This window comes from Nycticebus coucang, chromosome 3, assembly GCF_027406575.1.
Source record: "Nycticebus coucang isolate mNycCou1 chromosome 3, mNycCou1.pri, whole genome shotgun sequence".
NCBI lineage: Eukaryota > Metazoa > Chordata > Mammalia > Primates > Lorisidae > Nycticebus > Nycticebus coucang.
Genome location: NC_069782.1, coordinates 86,768,544 through 86,782,559, shown reverse-complemented (window position 1 = coordinate 86,782,559; position 14,016 = coordinate 86,768,544). Strand labels below are relative to the sequence as shown.

The 14,016-nt window shown below is 39.7% G+C and overlaps 1 pseudogene; it reads right to left on the bottom strand.

Annotated features, from left to right (window-relative positions):
• Window positions 1-9,955: 9,955 nt before the first annotated feature.
• LOC128581051 (importin subunit alpha-1-like) lies at window positions 9,956-11,576 on the bottom strand (annotated as a pseudogene).
• Window positions 11,577-14,016: the final 2,440 nt, after the last annotated feature.

The window sequence follows — 14,016 nt, the reverse complement described above, 5'->3', positions numbered from 1 at the left end:
ATATTAAAATTCATTACATCAATGAAAATGCTGATTCTCAAATTCATATTGAATTATAAGGGTACCCAAATACTTGAAACAATCTTGAAAAGAAAAACAAGGCTGGGTGCACACAGTGCACCACCTGTAATCCTAGCACTCTGGGAGGTGGAGGTGGGTGGATTGCTTGAGCTTAGGAGTTAGAGACCAGCCTGAGCAAGGGCAAGACCCTGTATCTAAAAATACCCAGGTGTTATGGCAGGTGCCTGTAGCCTCAGCTACTCCAGGGGCTGAGGCAAGAGGATCCCTTGAGCCCAAGAGTTTGAGGTTGCTGTGAACTATGATGTAACAGCATTCTACTGAGGGCAATAAAGTGAGATTCTGTTTCAAAAAAAAACAAGAAAAAGAACAATGAAGTTGGTGGACCTACACTTCCTGATTTTGAAACATACTATAAAGTTACTGTGATCAAAACAGGGTTGTATTGCCATAAGGATATATATGTAGTTCAAAGGAAGAGAAATGAGTTCTAGTAGTAAACTGATACATCTATGGTCAACTGGTTTTGGACAAAAGGGAAAGAACAGTCTTCAACAAATGGTGCTGTGACAGTTGGATAGCCACAGGCAAAAAACCCCCAAAAATGTGGATACACATCTCACACTCTGTATTCATACTAATTCAAAATGAATCAAGGACCTTAAAACTTTTAAGAGAATACATATATACACATACAGGTATACATGTATATATGAATACTTAGATACACATACAGGTATATATATATGTATCAGAATTTGGGATTTTTAGGTATGAAATCAAAAGTATAACCCACAAAAGAAAAAAAATACAAACTTTGTACATTGAAGGATGTTATCAAGAAAGTAGAAGACTACCCAGAGTGGAAGAAAATATTTGCAATATGTCTGATGTCCAGAATATATAAAGACGACAACAAAGACAAAAAAACCCCAATGAAATATTGATAAAGGACTTGAATTATGTATTTCTTCAAAGGCATAAAAATGACAAGAAATACCTGAGAGATGTTCTACATTATTAGCTATTAGGGAAATGCAAATCAAATCCATAATAAGATGCCACTTTATACCCACTAGGATGGCTAATTTTTTTTTTTATTAAATCATACCTGTGTACACTGATATGATCATGGGGCATCATTCACTAGCTTTACAGACCATTTACCAAGTTTCACATATACCCTTGTAAGATGCACCGCTGGTGTAATTCCACCCATTCCCTTCCCTCTACCCCCCCTCCCTCTCCTCCCTTTCCCCCTTCCCCCATTCTTAGGTTGTAACTGGGTTATAGCTTTCATGTGCAAACCCTAAATTAGTTTCATAGTAGGGCTGAGTAAATTGGGTACTTTTTCTTTCATTCTTGAGATACTTTACTAAGAAGAATATGTTCCAGCTCCATCCATGTAAACATGAAAGAGGTAAAGTCTCCATCTTTCTTTAAGGCTGCATAATATTCCATGGTGTACATATACCACAATTTATTAATCCATTCATGGATCGATGGGCACTTGGGCTTCATCCATGACTTAGCAATTATGAATTGAGCTGCAATAAATATTCTGGTACAAATATCTTTGTTATGATGTGCTTTTTGGTCTTCTGGGTATATGCCCAGTAGAGGGATTACAGGATTGAATGGCAGATCTATTTTTAGATCTCTAAGTGTTCTCCATATCTCTTTCCATAAGGAATGTATTAATTTGCATTCCCACCAGCAGTGCAAAAGTGTTCCCTTTTCTCCACATCCACGCCAACATCTCTGGTCTTGGGATTTTGTGATATAGGCTAGTCTCACTGGAGTTAGATGGTATCTCAAAGTAGTTTTGATTTGCACTTCTCTGATGATTAAAGATGATGAGCATTTTTTCATATGTCTGAAGGCTGTGCGCCTGTCTTCTTCAGAGAAGTTTCTCTTCAAATCCCTTGCCCAGCCTGCGATGGGATCCCTTGTTCTATTCTTGCTAATGCGTTTGAGTTCTCTGTGGATTCTGGTTATTAAACCTTTGTCAGAGACATACCTGCAAATATCTTCTCCCATTCTGAGGGCTGTTTGCGTGCTTTACTTACTGTGTTCTTGGCTGTGCAGAAGCTTTTTAGTTTGATCAAGTCCCAGTAGTGTATTTTTGAAGCTGCTTCAATTGCCCAGGCGGTCCTCCTCATAAAATACTCGCCCAGACCCATTTCTTCAAGGGTTTTCCCTGCACTCTCTTGTAGTATTTTTATAGTTTCATGACTTAAGTTTAAATGTTTAATCCATGAGAGTCTATCTTAGTTAGTGGTGAGAGGTGTGGGACCAGTTTCAGTCTTCTACAGGTTGCCAGCCAGTTCACCCAGCACCATTTGTTAAATAGGGAATCTTTTCTCCACTGAATGTTTTTAATTGGCTTGTCAAAGATCAAATAACGGTAAGTAGCTGCATTCATCTCTTGGTTCTCTATTCTGTTCCAGACATCTACTTCTCTGTTTTTGTGTCAATACCATGCTGTTTTGATCACTATCGATTTGTAGTATAGTCTGAGGTCTGGTAGTGTAATTCCTCCTGCTTTGTTTTTATTACTGAGTAATGTTTTGGCTATTCGAGGTTTTTTCTGATTTCATATAAAACAAAGTATTGTTTTTGCAAGATCTTTAAAGTATGACAGTGGAGCTTTAATAGGGATTGCATTGAAATTATATATTGCTTTGGGTAGTATAGACATTTTAACAATATTGATTCTTCCCAGCCATGAGCATGGTATGTTTTTCCATTTGTTAATATTTTCAGCTATTTCTTTTCTTAGAGTTTCATAGTTCTCTTTATAGAGATCTTTCACGTCCTTTGTTAGATAAATTCCCAAATATTTCATCTTCTTTGGCACTACTGTGAATGGGATAGAGTCCTTAAATGTTTTTTCAACTTGACTGTTGTTGGTATATATAAAGGCTACCGATTTATGAATGTTGATTTTGTAACCTGAGATGCTGCTGTATTCCTTGATCCCTTCCAAAAGTTTTGTAGTAGAGTCCCTAGTGTTTTCCAGATATACTATCATATCATCTGCGAAGAGCGAAAGTTTGATCTCTTCTGACCCCATATGGATACCCTTGATCGCCTTTTCTTCCCTAATTGCAGTGGCTAATACTTCCATTACAATGTTAAAAAGCAATGGAGACAATGGGCAGCCTTGTCTGGTTCCTGATCTGAGTGGAAATGATTCCAATTTAACTCCATTCAATATGATATTGGCTGTGGGTTTGCTGTAGATGGCCTCTATCAGTTTAAGAAATGTCCCTTCTATACCGATTTTCTTAAGTGTTCTGATCATGAAGGGATGCTGGATATTACCAAAAGCTTTTTCTGCATCGATTGAGAGAATCATATGGTCTTTGTTTTTTAATTTGTTTATGTGTTGGATTACATTTATAGATTTACGTATATTGAACCAGCCTTGAGATCCTGGGATAAAACCGACTTGGTCATGATGTATAATTTGTTTGATGTGTTGCTGGATTCTGTTTGTTAGGATCTTGTTGAATATTTTTGCATCTATATTCATTAGTGATATCGGTCTATAATTTTGTTTTCTTGTTGTTTTTTTACCTGGTTTGGGGATCAGGGTGATGTTTGCTTCATGGAACGTGTTGGGTAGTCTTCCTTCTTTTTCTACATTTTGGAACAGGTTGAGTAATATAGGTACTAATTCCTCTTTAAAGGTTTGGTAGAATTCGGACGTGAAACCATCTGGTCCCTGGCTTTTCTTTGTAGGGAGGTTTTGTATGGTCGATGCTGTTTCTGAACTTGATATGGGTCTGTTCAACATTTCCACTTGATTCTGGCTAAGTCTTGGAAGGTGACGTGCTTCCAAGTATTTGTCAATTTCCTTCAGATTTTCATATTTCTGAGAATAAATTTTCTTGTAATATTCATTAAGGATTTTTTTGATTTCTGACAAGTCTGTTGTTATTTCATCTTTGTTGTTTCTGATTGATGAGATTAGTGATTTTACTCTTTTCTTTCCTGATTAGTTTGGCCAAAGGTTTATCTATTTTATTGACCTTTTCGAAAAACCAGCTTTTTGATTTATTGTTCTGTTGTATTATTCTTTTGTTTTCAATTTCATTTAATTCTGCTCTAATTTTGGTTATTTCTTTTCTTCTACTGGGTTTGGGGTTGGAATGTTCTTCCTTTTCCAATTTCTTGAGATGTCCCATTAAGTTGTTAACTTCTCTCTTTCTGTTCTCTTGAGGAAGGCTTTAGTGCTATAAATTTCCCTCTTAGAACTGCCTTTGCAGTGTCCCAGAGGTTCTGATAGTTCATGTCTTCATTGTCGTTTTGTTCCAAAAAATTGGTGATTTCTTTCTTAATCTCATCTCTGACCCAGCTATCATTCAGCATAAGGTTATTTAACTTCCATGTTTTTGTATGAGTATGCAGATTCCTGTTGCTACTCAGCTCAAGTTTTATTCCATGGTGGTCCGAGAAGATGCATGGAATAAGTTCTATTCCTTTAAATTTACTGAGGTTAGACTTGTGACCTATGGTGTGATTGATTTTGGAGTAAGTTCCATGGGCTGATGAGAAGTATGTGTATTCAGTTTTGTTGGGATGAAATGTTCTGTAGATGTCTGCTACATCCAAATGTTGGATGCTTAGGTTTAAATCTAAGTTTTCTTTGCTCAGCTTCTTGTTGGAGGATCGATCCAACACTGACAAGGGAGTGTTGAAAATCCAACGATTATGGAGCTGGAGGAAATCAAGTTGCTCATGTCTATTAGAGTTTCTTTTATAAATTGAGGTGCATTCTGGTTGGGTGCATAGATATTAATAATTGAGATCTCATCATATTGAGTATTACCCTTAACAAATATACAGTGACCATTCTTGTCTTTCCTTACTTTTGTTGGTTTAAAGCCTATTGTATCTGCAAATAAAATTGCAACACCTGCTTTTTTCTGATTACCATTTGCCTGAAATTTGAACGACCATCCTTTCACCCTGAGTCTGTATTTGTCTTTTAAGTTAAGATGTGACTCTTGTATGCAACCAATATCTGGCCTGAGTTTTTGTATCCAATCAGCTAACCTATGCCTCTTTGGAGGACAGTTTAAGCCATTCACATTAATGGAGAATATTGATAAGTCTGGTGAAGTTTTGGGTATCGAGTTTTTCAAAAGTCCATTGGGCATTTTTAATTTTTTCGCCAGTGTGGAAATTGGAGTTTGATCCAAAGTTTCTGAGTGAGTTTACTTTTGTGGTATAGGATTGGGTTGGTCATTATGGAGGATAGGTCTGAGAATATCCTGAAGAGCTGGTTTTGTTATGGCAAATTTCTTCAACATATGAATGTCATTAAAATATTTAATTTCTCCATCATAAATGAAACTCAGTTTAGCTGGATACAAGATCCAGGGTTGAAAGTTATTTTGCTTTAGGAGATTAAAAGTTGGTGACCACCCTCTTCTGGCTTGAAAAGTTTCAGCAGAGAGATCTGCAGTCATTCTAATATTCTTCCCTTTGAAGGTAATGGTTTTCTTTCTTCTGGCAGCTTTGAGGATTTTCTCCTTCATATTAACTTTAGTGAAGTTAATTATGATATGCCTGGGGGATGTGTTATTGGGGTTGAATCATGCTGGGGTTCTGAAGCTGTCCGCTATCTGAATTTCAGAATCTCTAGGCATGTCTGGAAAATTCTCTTTCATAATTTCATGCAGAAGGGCCTCTGTGCCCAGCGAGGTCACTTCATCTGTTTCTGGAACCCTTATGATTTGGATATTCACCTTCTTCAAATTATCCCAGAGTTCTTGGAGAGAAGGTAATTCCACTTTGTTAATCTTGTCTGCAATCCAAATTCTGAATTTGATTTCTGACATCTCAGCCAGTTGTTCATGAATGGGATCTTCAATTGCATCTGCCATATCTTTCCTTGGGGGGCGGGGTTGATCTATTCTGGTTATTCATGTTATCAGAGTTTTTCCGCTGATTCCACCCCATGGTTGTTTTACTCCCTCTGATTTTTTCCCCTGGGGTTTTGTCAAGGGCCTGTACAGTGTTGTGGCCTGAGAAACTGGGGCCCTGTCTGGTGTGGTGGGGCTAAGTGGTTCTGTCTTGTTTTCAGCTGGTTTCTGTTCCACCCTAGTGAAACAGATACTTTGGATTGAAGTCTCAGCTGTGGAGAAATATCAGCAATTAAGTTACCCCACCCCCCACCAGCAAACAATTGGAAAAGAAAAATCAAACCTTCCTACCACCGTGCACCCAGGGCAGCACCTGATTTGTCCTCAGGCAACTGGTTCAGTTCAAAAAGGTTCAAATAAATTGTCTCAGTCTGCACCTGTCTCGGGTGAGAGAGTTTAAGACGTCTCAGGGAACTGGATCACAGGGGTCTGGTGACTACCTGGTGTGGCTTGCTCCAGTGCTGCGTGGAGTCAGGAGAAGCCACCCAGCTACTAAATCAGTCTGGGAAGGTTGCTGCCTCCTTCCCCACCTTGCACCACTTCACATCCAGTCACTGATAGCCCTGCAGTTGGCTGACCCAGTTGCCTGTAGTGAATCGGTACTCCAAGAGTTTGTACCTGCCTGAATCACAAGGAAGTCTGCCAGGCCGCTGCACTCTGCCTATCTCCAGCAGGAGGAGGTGAGGCCTGACAACCTCAGGTGCTTGATGAAGGTTGGGGGGTTTTCACTCAGGTCAAGTCTTGCCCCTGATTAATGTTACTGACAGAACAGAACAGAACAACTCTGCTGTTCCCCTGCAGAAAAGAAGCTGAATTGAGCTCCAAATCAGCTTGTCTTTGCTCTTGTATTGTCTATAGGCTGACAATCCCCTGAGGGCCAGGTGCATCTTAGGTTTAGTAAAGCAGACCTCTGGGTCAGCCCCACCCTGGGAGTTTCCCTGGTTTGCAAGTTGGAGTTGCCTCAGGCAAACTCAGAGTCTCTGGTTGCCCAGGGAGACAGGGGGTGTGGCTTCAGAATATTCTGTAGTGAGCCATATTGCTAGCAAAAGAGGGCCACTGCTTTATGGCTCAGGCAACGGCTGCTCCTGTGTAGCTCCCCTCTGGCCAGCCGTCCTCTCTCCGTACCCCAGAGTCTGCACCGACAGGCTGCAGCCCAGCACTGTCTACACCCCTCGAGCAATCGCCCAAGAGTCTGGACCCCTGGGGGACAGGCCTCCAGACGTTGGTGCGAGAGTAGAGGGGAGTGGGGGAGCGCTGGGAGCCTGGGGTTGCAGGCAGAGAAAACACAGAGCTTTATACAGTTTTATGCCTGGCCATATTGTCACCAAAAGATGGCTGTCGCACTGTGCCTCAGGGAATTGCCACTCGGTGCAGTCCCCTCTTTGCTGACCAGCCGGGACTGGCCTCCAGATTCCAGTGTGAGCGAAGGGGAGCGCTGGGAGCTCAGAATTCCAGGTAGAGACTATATACAGTTTATACAGTTTTATGCCTGGCAGGAGGACACTGTGGCACCCTAGTAGGAGAAGTCGGTCCAGTTTTTAGAGGGTCTGTCCCGTGGAGTGTAGTGGGAGGACCTTCGAACTCTGCCTGTTTGTTTGTGGGGCACTCTGAGCCATTCTCATGGGGGAGGGGACTCCCGTCCACTTGGTGATGGATTTTGTACCTTTTGTTTGTATCCTTGTGGTCGCAAGTCACCTCAGCGGGGTTGACGTGCATTCTACAACCTTCTCTCTTAGTGCAGCTCAAATCCACCAGGTTACTTGCTGAATTTTTGTCCTTTAACTCTCCTTCTGATTGGGAGCCTCTGTGGAAAGCTGGCTTCAATAGCCATTTTGTCTCCTTCCCTGCTAATTTTTTTTTTAGAAGGAAAAAATAAAATGTTAATGCGGATGTGGAGATGCTTAAGTCTTGTACGTATCTAATGGGAATATAAATGATACACCTACGTTGGGAAATGGTTTGGAAGTTCCTAAAAATCTTAAACATAGAATTACTACTTGACTCAGCAATTTCACTCCTAGGCATATACCCTAAAGAATTAAAAATAGGTCCTCAAACCCTTTTTCATGAATGTTCATAAAAGCACTACTTACAATAGCCAAAAAGTGGAAACAACTCTAGTGTGCACCAGTGGATGAATGAATAAGCAAAAAACAAAATGTGGTATATGATGGAATATTATTTCATCATAACAAATAATGAAATAATAATGCAACAGTATTCTGTTCTACAATGTGGTTGAACTTTGGAAGCATTTTGCAAAGTGAAAGAAGGCAGACTTAGAAGATCACATATTATATGATTTCATTTGCGTGAAATAGTCATAATAGGTAAATCCATAAAGACAAGTACATAGATTAGTGGTTGTCAGGGGCTGGGGGAAAGATTAGAGTGACTGCTTTATTTTAGTATATGGGCTGCCAAAGTGAGCACAAGAGTGACTGTTTGTTTTTTTTTTTTTTTTCTGTAGAGACAGAGTCTCACTGTACCGCCCTTGGGTAGAGTGCCGTGGCCTCACACGGCTCACAGCAACCTCTAACTCCTGGGCTTCCGCGATTCTCTTGCCTCAGCCTCCCTAGTAGCTGGGACTACAGGCGCCCGCCACAACGCCCGGCTAGTGACTGTTTGTTTTATTTTGAGGTGATGTAGTGTTATAGAACAGGACATAAGCATGGGTTGCACAACCTTATTAATGTACTAAATGCTGTGAAATTATAAACATTAAAATGGGTAACTTTATTATGTGAATTTCACATCAATAAAATAATCCTTAATGTCACACTATCTTTACCACGTAATAAATCATAAATCTCTGCATTTTTCTGACCTTTGAGGGAAATACCTTGAACTGGTCTCACAGAGAACAGCTTCTCTTCCCTGATTCTGGGGGAGGAGAGGAAGGTGGAGGAAGGCAAGTGGGTGCAAATTTTGTCTTTAGACCTCATGGCAAGGGCGTCTGGGAAGAGTTGCTGTCATTTAAAATGGCCAACACTTTCATCTGTAAGGAAAATCAGCCCCAATTTAGGACATTTATAACATTTCTATAAAATGAAATAATATTTATGACATTTCTATAAAATCAGGTTTTCTGTCTTGTCATGGCTTCTTCCTTCACTAAATTATACAGTTTAGAAGGAAGGAAGCCATGTCTCATTTGGCTTTTCATTATTCACTGTGTGTAGAAAGCCCAGAGAGGGAAAAATGACTGTATTGAGACAGAGTGCTCAGCAGGACCACAACCTGGGGCTATTAGTGAACAAGCAACCCATCATTGGTAGCATCTGAGAGATACATGAGGCTACATACAAGAGTTACGTGTGTAGACACAGGTGGTTGTTATTTCCCATATGAATTTAAATGAAGGTGCATCCTGGCTGTACTTAAGGGCTGTCTTTTAGATGATAATCTCTTAAAACTTAAAAATATCTCTAGCTAGGTTGAATAGAAGAGGAAAAAGGAATGTCTTTCCCTACAAGGTTATTTCAATGCCATAAAAATGACGTAGGAAGACATGACCTGAATTCAAGTTAGAATTTCAGCATAGAGCTTATCTTTAGAATCTGGAGAGATGTCACTGAAAAGAAAACTTGAATATCTGAAGTCTGCGTTTTTCTAAAGTGCTTCTCTTGACAAGAAAGTCCTCCTTTCTCCTTTCCCTCTTTCTCTTTGGCTAACAAAACAGACTTTAAGTCCTGCTACATCTTACAGGTTTTTGTGACTAGGTCACTTCTTGGTGATTTTTTTTTTTTTAATAAAGAAAAGGGTAGACTTTAATCTTTATTTATGGGACACTGCAAGATATAAAATTCCACATAGAAATAAGAAACCCTTTCAGAGGACAGGCTCCATACAGTATGTAGAGTTTGAAACTGTTCAAGTACAGTTTTGTAAAAAGTGTTACAATAACAAACCACATTTAAAAAGAGTTTGTAGCAGAGAAATAGTAAGACAAACTTATAACAAATGTAGTACACAACAACTTTGTGTCTCAGCTGTACAATCTAAAAGTTGAAAGTCCCAGGAGCCCCATCCTAAACTTGGAACATATAGCCTTCAGAGGTAGTTTCTGGTACTACATTTTGATCCTCCTCTTCCTCTACAGAGAAATATTTCTTAATCAAGTTTAATGAAGCCTTGTACACAGACTCATTTTCATGGTTAGTAGAGCTTCAATTTTGTCCAAACCTCCACATTCTTCAATCATTATACTAAGTTTCTCAGTTTCACCTAGTTTTTCGGCAGCCTGAAAGATATTTGAAATGGCATCCAGAATAACCAGAATAATTTTGATATCTTTTGCAGTTAAGAGGTTCATTGATAGTTCTATTATGTCACAATGAATGAGGTATACAATCTGTTCTATTATGTCACAATGAATGAGGTATACAATCTGTTCAACTGTTCCACCACTTGTATAGTTGATCACAGCCCATACGGCTTCCTTTTGTGTCTTAAAGTCTGCCTTAGAGAGAACACCAAGTAATGGGCCTGGGCCATGATTCACAACTTGCTGTATTTGGTCCTGACGGCCAATGTTTGACATTGTCCACGTAGCTTTCTTTTGGATGTTAGTTTTGGGGTTGGTCAGCAGGCTGGGAAAGACAGTAAGTGCTCCTGCATCAATTATAACCTGAGTCTGTTCATCTGTCCCAGTGACAATATTCCCTATGGCTCTTAGTGCAGGAGTCACAATTGGCAATTTGGTAGCTCCCAAAAGCCTCACAAGTTGGGGCACAACTCCTGTTTTCACAACCATTTCAATCCATTCATTTAGATTTTAGACCATCAGTAATGTAGGAAACAGCCCAGCAAGTATCTGCTAATACCTCTGGATCATCGCGATGCAGGAGACGCACTAAAGTAAGAAGAATCTGCTCCACAGCATCTAATGGGGGTGCAGGATTCTTGTTGCGATGAAGGTTTGAAAGTGTCCAGGTAAGATTATGTAAGTAACCACGTGATAACGATGACATATCAGGAATAGCTAGAAGAGCCAACAGTGGGTCAACTGCACCATACTTAATAACCAAGTCTTGGAAAACTGAGCCATCACCTGCGATATTTCCTAGAGCCCACACGGCTTGTTCACTGATATAATCTTGGGGAGATGCCAACAGAGAAATGAATGCTGGAGTAGCACCTCCATATACCACGGCCTTAGTCTGTTCTGATGTCCCAGAAGCAATGTTAGTGAGGGCCCAAGCAGATTCAAACTGAATGGGACTACAATCACTTCTGCCCAAGAAGGACACAAATTTTGGGATCAAACCAGTTCATTATATTGTCGATGGGAGGCTGTTTTTCTCTAGAAAGTAGTTTTCTGGCAGCTTGAGTAGCTTGGAGCTGGTTTTCCATATTGGTGCTGTTTATACCTTTGACAATGTCATCCACAGACCAATTTACAGTACCCCGGTTGTTTTGGTTTTCCTGCAGTGGAGAAGTAGCATCATCAGGAAATGAGCTTACATTTCTCCTTTTCAGTATCTGGTCATCTTTCTTAGCTATCCTCAACTCCACATTAACTTCTATTTGGTGTTGCCACATTTCTGTACTGTCTTTTCCCTTGTTCTTGAACCTGTTCAGTTGGGCAACTGGTGAATTAGCATTCTCATTGGTGGACATGGTTGTGAGACAAAGGCAGAAAGCTGCACAGCTAGCTCAAGCTTCCACAGGAGGTGGTGCGGGACTCAGATGATCTGGGTTGGCTGCCGTGGAAACGTCCACCACAGCTCAGGCAGAACACGGTGCCTGGCGATTTTCTTAAAAGTTCTGAAGTTCTTTGTGTAAATAACTTCTTTTCCACTTACTTTAAGCTTTATTAGTAGATAAATAAATGTTTTGTATCATTACCAACTAGACTGTGAACTCCGAGAAGAAAGTGTCACGCTATCAACTATTACTACAGTTAGGTTTATATAATTTATCATTTAATATATCCAGATTTGTATGTAAGTTAGCTCCAAATGAGCTGATGTTGATTTTTAATTGACTTATGATAACTTTTTAGTGCTAGCTCTAAACCCAATACTCAGTAATTTTGGTAATAGAAAAGCAGAGTCTTCTGGACTCTTTAGAAGAAAGCCTTTGGTGGTGAGATAAAATTCCAGTTAAGTCCATGATGCCTTCCTTCACTGGAGAACTTGGCTGTCCATGGCCTCTTCTCCACATGTCCACACAGAATGGGTATTCCAAAGTTTCATGCTTCTTTACTTCTCCCATGGCAGCACTGCAAGGGACATTTTTTTATTTTTATTTTTTGTGGTTTTTGGCTGGGGTCAGGTTTGAATCCACCACCTCCAGTATAGGGGCTGGCTCCCTACTCCTTTGAGCCATAGGCACCACCCTGCAAAAGACATTTTTTACGATGATATGATCATGCCATGTTCACCTTCCTTTCATTGTCTGCCAAATTTCAGAATATATTGCTGAAATCAGGTTCCTTAAAGAAATGTTTATAGCACTGTCATTAATTTATCAATCCTCTGCTTTGATTTTAGCTATGATCTATACACTGCTTTAGACATTATGAATTACTTTTACATTAATCTTATTGAATTTTTGCAGAATCTTTAGGAGGTAGATAAAAATCACTCTTGACTTTACCGCAGGGGAGACTGAGGCGCTCAAGAAAGATTATTTCCTTCAATTCATAGAATTAAGTAAAATCAGCTGGCATTCAAGATTAGAGCTATCATGTCGCTTGCAATGGACTGGATAACTGTTGTATTCTTTGCTTTTGCTGACAATATATTTTATATAATAAAATAATATGATACATAATACAGTAAAAATAAAATTGAAGTTGGAGGGGCACAATATGATCTGTAAGTCTACCATCTCTAGGCCTGCTGATCCAAAAAACTCTCTTAATCATTTCTATATTTAATTTCTATGTATATGAAGTATCCACAACTTGATGGACTATTTCAATATTTCTTTTTCTTTTTTTTTATATATATTTTTTTGTAGAGACAGAGTTTCACTTTATTGCCCTCGGTAGAGTGCCGTGGCATCACACGGCTCACAGCAACCTCCAACTCCTGGGCTTAGGTGATTCTCCTGCCTCAGCCTCCCGAGTAGCTGGGACCACAGGCGCCCGCCACAATGCCCGGCTATTTTTTTGTTGCAGTTTGGCCAGGGCCGGGTATGAACCCGCCACTCTCGGTATATGGGGCCGGCGCCCTGCTCACTGAGCCACAGGCGCCGCCCTCAATATTTCTTTTTTTAATTAAATCATAGCTTTGTACATTAATGCAATTATGGGGTACAATGTGCTGGTTTTATATACAATTTGAAATACATCAAACTGGTTAACATAGCCTTCACTGCATTTTCTTAGTTATTGTGTTAAGACATTTATACTCTACACTTAGTAGATTTAACATGTACCCTTGTAAAATGCACATATGTGTGGTCCCACCAATTACCCTCCCTCCACCTATCTTCCCCTCTCGCCCTTCCTCTTTCCCCTTCATCTTGGACTGTAGTTGGGTTATAGCATTCATATGTAAGTGTGGGTATTTATAAATTGTTTTCATAGTACAGCTGAGTACATTGGATACTTTTTCTTCCATTCTTGAGATATTTTGCTAAGAAGACTATGTTCAAGCTCCATCCATGTAAACATAAAAGAGGTAAAGTCTCCATCTTTTTTAAGGCTGCATAATATTCCATGGTGTACAAATACCACAATTTATTAATCCATTCTTGGGTCGATGGGCACTTGGGCTTCTTCCATGACTTAGCAATTATAAATTGGGCTGCAATAAACATTCTGGTGCCAATATCTTTGTTATAAAGTGATTTTTGGTCTTCTGGATATATACCTAGTAGAGGAATTGCAGGATTGAATGGCAGGTCTATTTTTAGATCCCTAAGTGATCTCCAAACATCTTTCCAAAAGGAACATTTTAGTTTGCATTTCCTCCAGCAGTGCAGAAGTGTTCCATTTCCATCACATCCACACCAACATCTATGGTTTTGAGATTTTGTGATGTGGGCAATCTTACTGGAGTTAGATGATATCTCAAAGTGTTTTTTATTTTCATTTCTCTGATGATTA